We start from the raw sequence: 14,054 nt of genomic DNA on the forward strand, positions 1-14,054 counted from the left end.
TGGCTCTCCTTATGGGGCACACCCCTTGCGTGTGGGGCTCCCCTATGCCGGAGACACCCCTGTGTGGCAGGGCACTCCTTGCACACAAGCACTGCGCATGGGCCACCTCCACACGGGTCAAGGAGCCCTGGGGTTTGAACCTTGGACCTCCTATGTGGTAGGCGGATGCCCTATCCATTGGGCCAAGTCTGCTTCCCAGGTTTTTGTTTTAAATTCCAAATATTAAACCCTCTTTTAGTTTCCTTGGCTGCTCAAGCAAATACCATTCAATGGATTGGCTTAAGCAATGGAAATTTGTTAGCTCCCATATTGAGGCTACAAAATAGTCCAAATCAAGGTGTCAGCAGGGTGATTCTTCCTTTTTAACGATGGGAATCCCAGGGCTTGCTGCCATGACTCTTGGTCCTGGGATTCTCTGTCACATGGCAATGTGCATGGACACCTCCCCTGGACTCTCCAATTCCTTCCAGTTTCCAGAGACCTTCAACTTCTTGGTTCCTGTGGCTTTCTATCTACTGAATCTCGCTCTGAGTATAAAGGACTCCAGGAATAGGATAAGGCCCATCCTGATTACTTTGGGCCACATCTTAACTGTAGTAACTGCACCAAAATATCCTGTTAATTGGTTCACGCTCACAGGAATGGATTCAGTTTAAGAACATGCATGACTGGGATACACGGCTGAAAACCACCATACTTCACCCTTTGGACCAAAAGACATGTTTTCTCTCCACCATGTGCAAAATGTATTCACTCCACCATAACATACCAAAGACTTTAAGTCGTTTCAGAATCAACAGAAAGTACAGTCACATGAAAACCGAGTATAAGTGTGGTCTGTCCTGGAGCAAAATTCCCCTTGATCTGTTAACCTGTGAAATCTAGAAAACAAGTTTTCTTCCAATGTTCAATGGAAAGATGAGCATAGGATTGATATAACCATTTTAACAGGGAGAAATTGGAAGGAAAAATACATCACTGCCCCCAAACAATCTGCAATCCAGCAGGGCAACCTCCATTAGATTTCACAGTCTGAGAGTTTTCTGTACATCCATGTTCTTTACTCCAGGCCTGGTGGAGTCTCACCCCATTTAAGTGCTTGTATGATGGCCACAGTATCCCCCAAAACTAGGGTGAAATCTCCACCCTTTATGAACATCAGGATATTGGTGAGTCTCTCTACAAAGCCTGTGGCACAGTCCCCAAAATCTCTGAGCATTGGGGTGGCAGCACTCTATCCGAACAATGGGGCAGAAGTCATGCCACCTCTGAGTGCATGGGAGGGTCAACTGCCCTCTCCAAGTGATGGGGTTTATGCACCCTTTTTGAATACATGTGTTGGTCCCCTCTCTTGTCCAGAAGATTTATCTTTGGTCCTGACTTGGCTTCCATGTTTCTGCCCATTCTTCCTTCACTTTGTCCATTCTTTGTGCCCTTCTGTTCTTGCTGGCAGTAGTTCACTGAAAGAAATTTGACAAAAATTACTTGTCAGCTTTGCATATAGTTCAATGGATCCAAAATATCAGACAACAGAACTTTCCACAGATCTTTCATGCATAACTACATTTCCAATCTTTTTTTAAATTTTATTTTATTTATTCATTTTCTTAAAAATATTACATTCAAAAATATGAGATCCCCATTCACCCCCACCACCCCCACATCACCACTCCCCCAACAGTAACACTCTCCCTCATCATCATGACACATCCACTACATCTGGTGAGTACCTCTCTGGGCATCGCTGCACCCCATGGCCTGTGGTCCACACCATAGCCCACACTCTCCCACGTTCCATCCACTGGGCCATGGGAGGACATACAATGTCCGGCAAGTGTCCCTGCAGCACCACCCAGGATAACTCCAAGTCCTGAAAATGCCTCCACATCTCATCTCTTCCTCCCATTCCCCGCACCCAGCAGCCACCATGGCCACTTTTTCCACACCAATGCCACATTTTCTCGATTATTAACCACAATGGTTCATGAATAGAATATCATTAAGTTCACTCTAATCCTTACTGTATTCCTCCTTCCTGTGGACCTTGGCTTGGTTGTGTCCATTCCTCATCTATGTCAAGAGGGGGCTTAGATTCCACATGGATACTGGATGCAATCCTCTTGCTTTCAGTTGTAGGCACCCAAGGCTCCATGGTGTGGTGGTTGACATTCTTCAACTCCATGTTAGCTGAGTGGGGTAAGTCCAATAAATCAAGTATAGGAGCTGAAGTCTGTTGAGGCTCAGGGCCTGGCTATCATATTGTCAGTCCAGAGATCCAAATCCCCTAGATACATCTTAAACCCCAGCACCAACTACAATTCCAGTAAAGTAGCATGAAAGGCTTGTGAAAAGAGATCCCATGAGTCCAGCTCCATCATGCAGAAACACCAGCTCCAAAGAAGGGCCAACTGACATGGCAGTGAACTCCATCTGCAATGATCATAGAACCTGTGGGTCTCTTTAGCCCTCAAAAGAACCAGTACCTGGGGTTGTATCTACTTTATCTGTCTCTGAGACTCTGTCAGGTGTGCATAAGGGCAATCCTTCTGACAACCTCCAGACTCTTTTTTAGAGACTCATAGCCATATGAACACATTTGTCCTTTCCATTTTCCCCTTAATTTAGGTCAAACAGCATTTTAACTCCTGTTATTATATGTAGACAGAGATATTTGCTGGTCCATGCTGAACCTTTAATTCAAGGTCATTATCTAGTTACATCATTAGCTGGTACTTGGTAGTGCTCCCTTGGTGCCAGGGAGGCTCATCCCCGGGTGTCATGTCCCATGCTGGGGGGAAGGCATTGCATTTACATGCTGAGTTTGGCTTCGAGACTGGCCACATTTGAGTAACACGGAGGCTGTCAGGAGGGAACTCCTAGGCACAGTGCTGCTCTAGGCCTTGTTCTTATTTCAGGTGTATAGGCTCACAAGCATAGTCATTAGTATCAGAGGCTCTCTTTGGACCCTCATTCCTTCCTGGTCCTTACCGTTGAACCTGGGGGACTGTCGCTGCTCCCTTAGGGACCACAAAAGAGCCCCCCCCCGGCCAGGAACCCAGAACCCCCTCAGCTGTTGTTTTTAATTGTTTCCACTATGAATATATCCAAACATTTCCATGCACCCTGGACACATGCCCTGTATAACTCCCTGTCAGCCATATGTCCCCTGTCAATAACATCCCATACCAGTATTCCTCTGCTACCATTGTTGAACCACTCTGTGATCCAAAACTTTCTAAAAAGTGAAGCCCAATATAATGTCAGGTTCCCTTACTAGTAAAATGAAATATAGCGATGAGTTTAAAGGTTAGATATACAATACATATTGATTTGGAAAAATTCTACATCCTATCTTTTTCTTTTCTTTTTTCCTAATTATTGAGCTTCTCTTCACAAGAGCCTTAGATCACAGTAATTTATATATACAATATACAGTATTCCCACATATCCATTATAAAACCTTTTCCCTTCCACAGCAATAATCTTTTAACTTATTCATATCATATTTACTGAAACAGATGTACAGATATTGAGACAACAGCTTTCAAACAAGGTAACATTTTTGTTTACATTGTGGTTTATACTTTAGGCTATACAGTTTTCTAAATTTTTTAGTTATCCTATGTTTTACATTGTGGTTTACATTATTAGTCTGTCAGCCCCTATATGTTTTTGGTGTAATATTACATGTTTTATATCCATCCTTGTGTACTCTTGTGTTCTTTTGCCCTCACATTTACATTGGTTCAATCTATTCAATATCTATTTCCCCCTCCCCTTGGGACACACAGTGACAGTCAATCTTCATTTCTTGAGGAGCCATGTTCAGAGATACTTGCAACAGTGTTGAGTGCTTGACTTGCTCAACTGCCCTAATGCCCTGGGAGCCACCATTTCTCTTGAGAGATACAGTTCCCTCTATTTGCTGGCATTAGTCCTCCCCAAGATGTGGGTCTACCTTCACTCTCATTATATGGGTCTCTACACAATGGATAACCCACTCTGGCAAAATGAGCATTCAGATATTCCCTTGGAGACTGTCCTGCATCAGATTATCCCCTTTGAGTACCTTAAACAGGTAACTTCCCTAATTATATTTTGAAAAGGTTTTTTCAGCATTATACTCTCAACCAACACCTGACAATTTCCTATGTTCGTGTGTTCTCTCACCCTCCCCCCAATTTCTTGGGCAATATTACCCATTTGCCTCTCAAACACGCAAAGCCACACCCAAAGGTAACCCTATGCCCACATTTTATCTCTTCCTTGTGCACATACTTACCTCCAGCTTATCATAGATTTCATCCATGTAGATGTCAGCTTACATCCTTCCTCTATCCCCCGATTTCCTGTAAGCCTATCATCCAGTCTCTAGCTCTGAGTCAGCTTGCTTATTTCATATCATTGAGGTCATGTAGTATTTGTCCTTCAATGCCTGGGTTGCTTCACTCAACATAAGGCTCTCAAGATTCATCCATGTTATCACGTGTGTTTGTAGTGTATTTGTTCTTAAAGCCGAGTAGTATTCCTTTGTATGTATATACCACATTTTATTGATCCACTCATAAGTTGATGGGCATTTGGGTCGATTCCAACTTTTGGCGATAGTGAACAATGCTGCTATGAACATTGGTGTGCATATATCGGTTTGTTTCCCTGCCTTCAGTTCTGCTGGGTATATACCCAGCAGTGGTACTGCTGGGTCATATGGCAAACCTATGGTTAGTTTTTTGAGAAACTGCCAAACTGTCCTCCAGAATGGTTGGATCCTTCTGCATTCCCACCAGCAGTGGATGTGTGTTTCCACTTCTTCACATCCTCTCCTGCATTTGTATTCTTCTAATTTTTTCATAGCTGCCAATCTTATGGGAGTAAGATGGTATCTCATTGTAGTTTTGATTTGCATTTCCCTGATAGCTGAAGATTTGGAGCATTTTTTTCATGTGATTTTTAGCCATTTGTATTTCTTCTTTGAACAAGTGTCTGTTTAAATATTTTTCCCATTTTTTAAATGGCTTGTTTATGTTTTTATTTTCAAGATATAGGAGTTCTTTATATATGCAAGTTATAAGTCTCTTATTGGATATAGGGTTACCAAATAGTTTCTCCCATTGTGTAGGTTCCCTTTTTACTTTCTTGACAAACTCCTTTGAGGTGCAGAAAGCTTTAATTGTGAGTAAGTCCCATTTATCTATTGTTCATTTGCCGCTCATGCTTTTGGTGTGATATTCATGAAGCCATTTCCTATTACGAGGTCCTGTAGATGTTTCCCTACACTGCTTTCCAAGGTCTTTATGGTCTTGGCTCTTATATTTAGGTCTTTGATCCATCTTGAGTTGATCTTTGTATAAGGTGTGAGATGGTAATCCTCTTTCATTCTTCTACATATGGCTATCCAGTTCTCCAGGCACCATTTGTTGAATAGGCCATTCTCTCCCTGTTGAGAGGGTTTGGTGGCTTTATCGAATATTATGTGGATATATATGAGGTTCTATATCAGAACTTTCAATTCGATTCCATTGGTCTGTGTGTCTCCCCTTATGCCAATATCATGCTGTTTTCACTACTGTAGCTTTGTAGAATGTTTTGAAGTCAGGTAGTGTGATTCCTCCAATTTTGTTTTTCTTTTTCAATTCTTTGGCTATTCGGGTCCTCTTTCCTTTCCAGATAAATTTCATAGTTTTTCTAGTTCCTTAAAGAAGGCTGTGTTGATTTTTAGTGGGATTGCATGGAATGTGTAAATCAGCTTAAAAATATTTAGTCTTTCTATCCATGAACAAGGAATATTCTTCCAGTTTTTTAGGTCTTCTTTGATTTCCTTGAACAGTCTTGTATAGTTCTCAGTATATAAGTTTTTTACTTCTTTAGTTAAATTTATTCCTAAATATTTGATTTTTTTATTTACTATTTTGAATGGTATTTGTTTCTTGATTTCCTCCTGAGCTTGCTCATTAGTGGTGTACAGAAATGCTACTGATTTTGCACATTGATCTTAAAACCTGTAACTATACTAAACTCATTTTTGAGTTCTAGAAGCTTTGTTATAGACCTCTCAGGGTTTCTATGTATAGGATCATGTCATCTGCAAATAATGAAATTTTGACTTCTTCCTTTCCAGTTTGAATGCCTTTTATATGTGGTTCTTGCCTCAGTACTCGAGCAAGTACTTCTAAGACAATGTTAAATAGAAGGGGAGATCCTTGTCTTGTTCCTGACTTTAGAGGGAAGGATTTTAGGATTTCTCCATTATAAAGGATGTTGGCTGTAGGTTTTTCATATATACTCTTTATCATGTTCAAAAAATTTCCTTGTATTCCAATCTTTTGCAGTGTTTTTATCAAGAAAAGGTGCTATATTTTGTCAAATGCTTTTTTTGCATTTATAGGTATAATCATGAGATTTTTTTCCTTCAATCTGTTTATATGGTGTATTACATTGATTGATTTTCTTATGTTGAACCATTCTTGCATACCTGGAATAAATCGCACTTGGTCATGGTGTATAATTCATTTAATGTGTTGTTGAATACGATTAGCAAGTATTTTGTTAAGTATTTTTGCATCTAGGTTCATTAGAGAAATTGGTCTGTAATTTTCCTTTCTTGTGGTGTCTTTGTTTGGCTTTGGAACTAGGGTAATGTTGGCATCATAGAAGGACTTAGGCAATGGTCCTTCTGTTTCAATTTTTTTGGAAGAGTTTCAGCAGGATTGGTGTTAGTTCTTTCCAGAACGTTTTGTAGAATTCACCTGTGAAGCCGTCTGGCCCTGGGCTCTTCTTTGTTGGGCGGTTTTTAATGACTGATTCTATGTCTTTACTTGTGATTGATTTGTTGAGATCATCAATTTCTTCTTTCATCAATATGGGTTGCTTATGCGTTTCTAGGAATTTGTCCATTTCTTCTGAATTGTCATTTTTGTTGGAATATAGTTTTTCAAAGTATCCTCTTACGACAGTTTTTATTTCTGTGGGGTCAGTGGTGATATCTCCTTTCTCATTTCTTATTTTGTGTATTTGCATCTTCTCTTTTTTTTTGCTTTGTTAGTCTTGCTAAAGGTTTGTCAATTTTATTGGTCTTCTCAAAAAACCAGCTCTTGTTCTTGTTTATCTTTTCAAGTGCTTTCTTATTTTCTATTTTATTTAGTTCTGCTTTTATCTTTGTTATTTCCCTCCTTCTTCTTCCTGTTGGGTTACTCTGTTGTTGTTTTTCTAATTCTTTCAAATGTGCAGTTAGTTCTTCAATTTTTGCTCTTTCTTCTTTTTTGATATATGAGTTTATGGCTACAAATTTCCCTCTCAGTACTGCTTTTGCTGCATCCCATAAATTTTGGTATGTTGTGTTATCATTATCATTTGTTTCAAGGTAGTCATTGATTTCTTTTGAGATTTCCTCTTTGACCCACTGTTTTTCTAAGAGTGTGCTGTTTAATTTCCATATCTTGGTGTGCAAATGGGCCTCTGGCCCTTGCAGATTTCCAGCTTCACTCCACTATGGTCAGAGATATTATTTTGTATGATTTCGATCTTTCTGAATTCATTCAGCCTTTCTTTATGGCCTAGCATATGGTCTGTCTTGGAGAATGATCCATGTGCACTTGAGAAAAATGCATATCCTGCTGTGTTTGGGTGTAATGATCTATATATGTCTATTAGATCCAACTCCTCTAATATACTGTTCAAATATGTTGTTTCTTTAGTGATTCTCTTTTGAGATGTTCTGTCCAGAGTTGATAGTGGTGTATAAAAATCCACCAATATAATTGTAGATGCATCTATTCTTTCACTTAGTTTTTCCAGCGTTTGCCTCATGTATTTAGAGGTGCCCTTGTTAGGAGCATAAATATTTATGATTGTTTGTTCTTCTAGACAGATAATCCCTTTCACTAATATGTAGTATCCTTCTTTGTCTCTCACAATTGTTTCACCCTTAAAGTCTATTTTGTCTGTCATTAATATAGGTACTCCTGCCTTTTTTTGGTTATTGTTTGTTTGCAAGATTTTTTTCCAACCATTCACTTTCAGCCTCCATGAATCTCTGGGTCTAAGATATATCTCTTATAGACAGCATATAGATGGGTAATATTTCCTTATCCAATGTCCCAGTCTGAATCTTTTGATAGGTGAGTTTAATCCATTGACATTCAGTGCTATTACTTTCAAGGAATTATTTATATTAGCCATATTTTGATTGGACTTGCATTTGTCATAATTTGTTTGTTTTGTTTGTTTTTCTTCTTCTCTTTTTGTCTTTTTTGTTGCTCTTACACTCTCATCCAACTCTGCTTGTCCTGTTTTTTCCTTTCTTCCTTCAGAGCTCCCTTTAGAATTTCTTGAAGGGGAGGTTTCTTGTTGGCATACTCTTTCAATTTCTGTTTATCTGTGAATGTTTTCAACTCTCCATCATTTTTGAATGCTAGTTTAGCTGGATAGAATATTCTTGGTTGGAAATTTTTTCTCTTTTAGTACCTTGACTATATCATACCACTGCCTTCTTGCCTCCATGATTTCAGATGAGAAATCAGGACTTAATCTTATGGAGCTTCCCTTGAATATGATGGTTTTCTTTTCTCTTGCTGCTTTTAGAATTTTCTCTTTGTCTTGAGTGTTGGACAATTTGACAAGTATATGTCTTGGGGTGGGCCTGTTGGGGTTTATGATGTTTGTGGTGCATTGTACTTCTTGGATATGTACATCTGTCTCTTTCAGTAGATTTGGTAAGTTTTCAGCCATTATTTTCTCCAACACTCCTTCTGACCCCTTTCCCTTCTCTTCTCCTTCTGGGATGCCTATAATATGTATGTTTGTGTGTTTTACATGGTCATTCAGGTCCTTAACTCCTAGCTGGAGTTTTTCTATCTTTTTATCGATCAATTCTACTATTTGTTTGATTTCCAATGTACTGTCTTCCACATTGAAAATTCTCTGTTCTGCCTCTTCTAATCTGCTGTTATTTGCTGTGAGCGTATTTTTGATTTCTTGAACTGTGGTGTTCATTCCCATCAAATCTGTTATCTTTTTGTGTATGTCCGCAATATCTGCTGCAAGTGTTGTCTTGATATTGTTAACCTCTTCCTTTACTTCATTAAATTTATCTGTGATATATGTTCTGAGATCTTTAATTACTTGTGTGAAGTTCTGCTCCCCTTCCTGGTTTTTAGTGTGTTCATTCGATTCAGCCATGTTTTCCTGATTGCTGGTTTGGTTTGTAGATTTTTGTTGCTGTCTGGTCATCATTTTATCTTGACAGGTTTAATCAGTTCCTTAGCTTCTTTGTCTAGTCCTGGGGATTAATTAGCTGTTGTTTTTGCATAAGTGTTATTGCTTCTCTTTGTCACTTTGTTCTTCTTATCCTAATTTAATATTGCTGGCTCAGTTCACATTGAAGGAAAGTGTTAGGGCTAGGGAAAGACAGTTGTGTAAGAAAGGAAAATGTGTAAAGTAGTATTGGTAATAACTGTTAATGGAGCAACAATATGAGGTCTGGGAGGATAGATATTAGATTCATGTAAGTTGTGTAGAGTTATAACAGTAGGTAGAGTATCTATAATGAGGTAGTCAACTCTATATGGGAGGAATATGGTAAGAATTAAAAAGCTATTGTTTTCGTGAGAGAGGGAAAGAGAAAAGAAAGGCAATAGTTTCAAGAGTGGATAAAAGACCGAAAACAAAACAAAGGTGTTAGGAATTAAGAGTTAGACAATTGGGGGATCAAAGAAAGGGAGGTGGAATATAGGAGAGACAGTAGATGATGGAGGATATCAAGATGTGGGGGAAAGGGGATAGTGTAGGTAGCCAAAATCAATTCACACAGAAATGAGGCAATGGAGAATAAGGAAACCCAGCAAATGTGAGGTGTTCCCTGCAGCACCTATTGTATAATTAAGATAAAATAAAATAAGAAGAAAATGGGGAGAAGAGAGATAAAAAGAGAGAAGAAAGAAAAAAAGGGGGTGTGGGTAAAGGGAGGGGAACAAGTAAGGAAAAGAAAAAAGATACAGAACAACAACAGCAGCAACAACAAAAATCCCAAATAACTGAAAGAAAAAAAAAAGACCTTGGGGGATACAATGGGAGAAAAGACTAGGAGATAATGCAATGGTAGCAATCAGGACAATAAAAAATAATAAAAAAATAAATGAAACAAAACAAAAAAGAAAAAATGCAAACGTTGAGGGCTAGGACATTCAAGGACCTCAGATGGACCTCAGGGCATGGTGGATTCAGGGCTAGAAAGTCTGTGATATTGCAGACTCAAGAGTTGTGAGTCTCTGGGGTGTGGGCCAGCAGGGTTTAGGGGACACAGACCTGACAATCTCAAATCTGGTTAACTGGGAGCCTGGGAGCAGCACAGTGCAACACAGCCTCCAGGGATCCCCACAGCTAGGTGCCAGCCCTGTGGGGGTGGTCACATCGGCAAACTCTGACCTATGTGTCAGAAACCCGCAATTCACCCTCTCACTAGGGTCTCTTCTGTTGCTGTATCACCAATTCGACTTCAGGACACCTCCCGCCCTGCAAGCCCCTGAAGCAGCCAGCTGGGGGCGCCTCTACACTGCAGCCAATTTAATGATGCTGCAGATCAGCAGCCAGGCCCAGGGGGCTGGACTCCAGCCAAAAGCACCTATAGCAGTGCCCAAAACCAAAATTCCCAGGTCTCACAAAAGATTCCCCTAATCAGCTTCCAGACGTCTCCCACCCTGCAAGCCCCTGAAACAGCTTCCTGGTGACATTTCTTTATTGTGAGCGATTTAAGGCTGCTGCAGATCATCCGCCAGCCTTGGGGGTGGGGCTCTAGCTGGAAGCACTATTATTCATGTCAGAAATCAAAAATTCCCTGCCTCACAAAAAACTCCCTTCTGTTTCCCCAAATCAGTCCATGAAGGCCTCCTGCCCTGTTAATCCCCCAATAGCTCACTCAGGGCTTATGAATTCCCCAGTATCACAGAGCCTCCAGGAATCACTGCTGCAGTGCCAGTGCCACGGCTCTGCCCACCCCAGGTGGTAGCGTCCCATTTCTGTGTAAGAGAGCCTCAATTTTATCTCATACACGAATTTTCTCTGTTACCTTCCCTCCAAATCGATGTCCAGACACCTCCTGCCCTGAAAAATTCTGAAACAGCCTGGACCCGAAGAATTTCTCCAATGCTGCCCAGCTGCTTCTTTGCAGGAGAGACTATCAGGTGCACTCACTCAACCACCATCTTTCCCCGCCCTCCCCATTTCCAATCTTGACTTCCGTTGAAATGGCTGACTGGTTCTATGTTCAGTGAAACCATCACATGGAGCCATCTTCTCTGAAAACGTGCTTTCTGAAAGCTCAAGAAGACCTCTCATAAACTACTTTTGACCCTAATCATGGAGTATACAATGTGAATAGGCTCAGAAATTTCCAAAACATCAATTTCTGGTTTCTTTGTTCTTATGAATCAATTTCAGCTTATTGCTTTCCTCTCACATTTTACTATGAGCTACAATGAAAATCCAGGCTGTACTTTCCATACTTAGCTTGACAATGTCTTCAGCTAAATAGTCAAGCTCATTGCTTCCAAGTTCTGCCTTCTGTCTGACATCAGAACTCAATTCATCCAAGTTCTCTCCATTTTAAAACAAGGAATACCTTTCCTTCAGATTCCAATAACGCATTCATCATTTCCTTCTAAGGCTCTTTGGAAGTGCCTTTAGCATCCTGATTTTTACCAACAGTCATTTAAAAGCAGTCTAGCCTTTTTCTGTCAAGCACCTTATAATTCTTCCAGCATCTAGTTATTACCCAGTTCCAAAGCTGTTTCTACATTTTGATATTTGCTTCAGCAGGACTCCACTTTTCTGCTACCAAAATCTGTTTTGGATTTCTTCATTGCTCAAGCAAATACCATGCATTGGGTTGGCTTCAACAATGGGAATTTGTTGGCTCTCAGTGTTGAGGCTAGGGAAAAGTCCAAATCAAGGTGTCATCAAAGCACCTCCTCTGCTCTGCAGAGAGATCCAAGAATTTACATCTTGCTGATTTGTGGAACAATGCCCTGTATATTTCTTTTATTTTCAAACATTGCGAAGATACTGAGTTTATATCACACATATATTTTGTGTCCCCATCATTTCCATTTGACTGACCACTACTACTACTATGTCCTCTTATAACCCTCCATACATACTTAAAACCAAGAAAAGGGTGCAGTTCCATATTTAAAACTAAATAGGCATTTTGGATAACACATTCTTGGAAAGTAATCTGGACAAAATTTTTCATACACAGTAGGGAAAGTGCTCACTCTGCATCATAGAAAGGACAGCCAGATATCAACTGTTACAGAAATGAAATAAGACAGAAATTTTATTTTGTTTTTTTTAAAATTTTCTTTATTATTCATTTTTAAAAAATATTTCATTAAAAAAATATGAGGTCCCATTCAACACCACTGCCCCCACCCCACCACTCCCCCCACAGCAACACTCTCTCCCATCATCATGACACTTCCATTGCATTTGGTAAGTACCGCTCTGGGCATCACTGCACCTCATGGTCAGTGGTTCACATCATAGACCATACTCTCCCACGTTCCATCCAGTGGGCCCTGGGAGGATCTACAATGTCCAGTAATTGTCCCTGAAGCACCACCCAGGACAACTCCGAGTCCCGAAAATGCCTCCACATCTCATCTCTTCCTCCCATTCCCTGCACCCAGCAGCCACCATGGCCACTTTTCCCACACCAATGCCACATTTTCTTTGTGGACCTTGGATTGGTTGAAGACAGAAATTTTTAACCAACTGTTTAAGCTATTTTCTGAAAGAGACTTCCTCCACTGCCAGAGATATTGAATAGTTTCCTGGTCAGTCATGCAGAAGCAGTTCTTCATGCAATTGATGAATTTGACTTCCACTTTGGTAAGAGAACCACTTTTCCTATCCTTGCTTGCATTTTTGCTTTAATATCTTCTACAGAACTAGATCCCTTCAGTGATTTAGGAACTTTTTCCTGTTTTTGAAGGATTCTTGACCTTTTTTAAAAATTTTTAAAATTTTAAAAATTTTTAAAAATTTATTTATCTCTCCTTCCCTGCCTCCCCCCCCCCCACACAGCTGTTTGCTCTCTGTGTCCATTCACTGTGTCCTTTTGATTTTGATATTGATTGTTTTGATTCTTTTCCATTCTGGTTTGACTTTTGTGCTTTTTTGACTGGGGTTTCTCTGATAGATTTTTTTCACTGAAGATGTTCCTCTGTTTCCTCCTCATCAAAATCATCATCAACATCATGTTAATCATCATCTTCATCTTCATCATCATTGTCATCATTTTTATTGCAAGTTTTACCTATTTTTGTGGAACCTTGCTACCACTTCCAGAGGCAGTTTGCTTTCAAGGTATGCTTAAGAGTTTCACATCCTCCTCTTCATCTTCTTTCTCTGCATCTTCCTCCACAGCTACTAAGTGCTGTCCACTAATATACACTGGCCTGGAACCACACTTCAAACAAAAGACAACAGGTTTTATTTTCATGCCTCCAAGGGAAGCCATCGGTTGTACAGAAATGTTACTTTAATTGGACTGCCTTAATAATTCATTGCCTCTGCTTCAACAACATGCAATTCATCCTTTGTACCAGCCCTTAATCTGACCACTCTTAAAGATAACTGGTGCTCATTTTCATCATTATCCACCCTAAAGTGATAATCTTGGTTTGCCTTTAGTTTCCAATAAAAAAAAAATAGTCCTGGTGCCTCAGGGAGCTCATGTCCACGTCCCTCAAATCTTCCATGGGGTGCTAGCATGCACTTAGGTGAGAGAGAAGTCAGACGGAGACAGTTAAGGGCTGTTCCAGAGTTGGGAGGCCCATCCTACAGGATGGAATCACACCAGGGATATAAGTGTTTTTAGGTCTAGTTGATCCTCTGTCTGGTCATTCTATCTGTTGATGTGAGTGGGTACTATTATTGTAGATACATCCATTTCTCCCTTCAGTTTTGCAAGGGTTTGCCTCAGGTGTCTTGTAGCACCCTTGTTAGGTGCACAGATATTTATGATTACTATTTCTTCCTGGTGGATTATTCCTTTT

The 14,054-nt window shown here is 40.1% G+C and overlaps 1 pseudogene; it reads right to left on the reverse strand.

Moving 5' to 3' along the window:
- Positions 1-1,060: 1,060 nt before the first annotated feature.
- Positions 1,061-13,757, reverse strand: LOC101425776 (nucleophosmin-like; annotated as a pseudogene).
- Positions 13,758-14,054: the final 297 nt, after the last annotated feature.

This window comes from Dasypus novemcinctus, chromosome 25 (genome assembly GCF_030445035.2).
Source record: "Dasypus novemcinctus isolate mDasNov1 chromosome 25, mDasNov1.1.hap2, whole genome shotgun sequence".
Taxonomy (NCBI): Eukaryota; Metazoa; Chordata; class Mammalia; order Cingulata; family Dasypodidae; genus Dasypus; species Dasypus novemcinctus.